Here is a 2,500-nt window from a genome sequence, read left to right on the forward strand (position 1 = left end):
GTATCCACTCTAAAAAAGGTAGTTTGTCCAACTAACAATACTTTGAAAAGGTAGTCCAACTACAACCCAACTACACCTGATGCATTCTGATAGCCTGTATGTGTTGGTACAAATTAGTCAACATAAGCCCCAGTGGCCAAATGTATAAGGCACTGGTCTCCTAAGACAGGGATTCTGTGTTTGAGTCCTGTTTGCAGTGGTGTATAGCAGAGTGGCGCAGCAGAAGCGTGCTGGGCCCATAACCCAGAGGTCGATGGATAGAAACCATCCTCTGCTAAGCATGATTAACGCCAAGAATGCTAGAAGTTGACATCAGCAAAGCAAACAGTGCTTACAGTGTTGAAGGAAGAGCATTCTGTTTTCAAATGACTACTTCCCAATGGAAATAAGTGATACTTAATTGTATCCACTCTAAAAAAGGTAGTTTGTCCAACTAACAATACTTTGAAAAGGTAGTCCAACTACAACCCAACTACACCTGATGCATTCTGATAGCCTGTATGTGTTGGTACAAATTAGTCAACATAAGCCCCAGTGGCCAAATGTATAAGGCACTGCTCTCCTAAGCCAGGGATTCTGTGTTTGAGTCCTGTTTCCAGTGGTATATAGCAGAGTGGCGCAGCGGAAGCGTCCTGGGCCCATAACCCAGAGGTCGATGGATCGAAACCATCCTCTGCTAACCATGATTAACGCCAAGGATGCTAGAAGTTGACATCAGCAAAGCAAACAGTGCTTACAGTGTTGAAGGAAGAGCATTCTTTTTTCAAATGACTACTTCCCAATGGAAATAAGTGATACTTAATTGTATCCACTCTAAAAAAGGTAGTTTGTCCAACTAACAATACTTTGAAAAGGTAGTCCAACTACAACCCATCTACACCTGATGCATTCTGATAGCCTGTATGTGTTGGTACAAATTAGTCAACATAAGCCCCAGTGGCCAAATGTATAAGGCACTGCTCTCCTAAGCCAGGGAATATGTGTTTGAGTCCTGTTTGCAGTGGTATATAGCAGAGTGGCGCAGCGGAAGCGTGCTGGGCCCATAACCCAGAGGTCGATGGATCGAAACCATCCTCTGCTAAGCATGATTAACGCCAAGGATGCTAGAAGTTGACATCAGCAAAGCAAACAGTGCTTACAGTGTTGAAGGAAGAGCATTCTTTTTTCAAATGATTACTTCCCAATGGAAATAAGTGATACTTAATTGTATCCACTCTAAAAAAGGTAGTTTTTGTCCAACTAACAATACTTTGAAAGGGTAGTCCAACTACAACCCAACTACACCTGATGCATTCTGATAGCCTGTATGTGTTGGTACAAATTAGTCAACATAAGCCCCAGTGGCCAAATGTATAAGGCACTGGTCTCCTAAGACAGGGATTCTGTGTTTGAGTCCTGTTTGCAGTGGTGTATAGCAGAGTGGCGCAGCGGAAGCGTGCTGGGCCCATAACCCAGAGGTCGATGGATCGAAACCATCCTCTGCTAAGCATGATTAACGCCAAGAATGCTAGAAGTTGACATCAGCAAAGCAAACTGTGCTTACAGTGTTGAAGGAAGAGCATTCTTTTTTCAAATGACTACTTCCCAATGGAAATAAGTGATACTTAATTGTATCCACTCTAAAAAAGGTAGTTTGTCCAACTAACAATACTTTGAAAAGGTAGTCCAACTACAACCCAACTACACCTGATGCATTCTGATAGCCTGTATGTGTTGGTACAAATTAGTCAACATAAGCCCCAGTGGCCAAATGTATAAGGCACTGCTCTCCTAAGCCAGGGATTCTGTGTTTGAGTCCTGTTTCCAGTGGTATATAGCAGAGTGGCGCAGCGGAAGCGTCCTGGGCCCATAACCCAGAGGTCGATGGATCGAAACCATCCTCTGCTAACCATGATTAACGCCAAGGATGCTAGAAGTTGACATCAGCAAAGCAAACAGTGCTTACAGTGTTGAAGGAAGAGCATTCTTTTTTCAAATGACTACTTCCCAATGGAAATAAGTGATACTTAATTGTATCCACTCTAAAAAAGGTAGTTTGTCCAACTAACAATACTTTGAAAAGGTAGTCCAACTACAACCCATCTACACCTGATGCATTCTGATAGCCTGTATGTGTTGGTACAAATTAGTCAACATAAGCCCCAGTGGCCAAATGTATAAGGCACTGCTCTCCTAAGCCAGGGAATATGTGTTTGAGTCCTGTTTGCAGTGGTATATAGCAGAGTGGCGCAGCGGAAGCGTGCTGGGCCCATAACCCAGAGGTCGATGGATCGAAACCATCCTCTGCTAAGCATGATTAACGCCAAGGATGCTAGAAGTTGACATCAGCAAAGCAAACAGTGCTTACAGTGTTGAAGGAAGAGCATTCTTTTTTCAAATGATTACTTCCCAATGGAAATAAGTGATACTTAATTGTATCCACTCTAAAAAAGGTAGTTTTTGTCCAACTAACAATACTTTGAAAGGGTAGTCCAACTACAACCCAACTACACCTGATGCA

Source organism: Notolepis coatsorum (genome assembly GCF_963971535.1).
Source record: "Notolepis coatsorum genome assembly, chromosome: 13".
NCBI lineage: Eukaryota > Metazoa > Chordata > Actinopteri > Aulopiformes > Paralepididae > Notolepis > Notolepis coatsorum.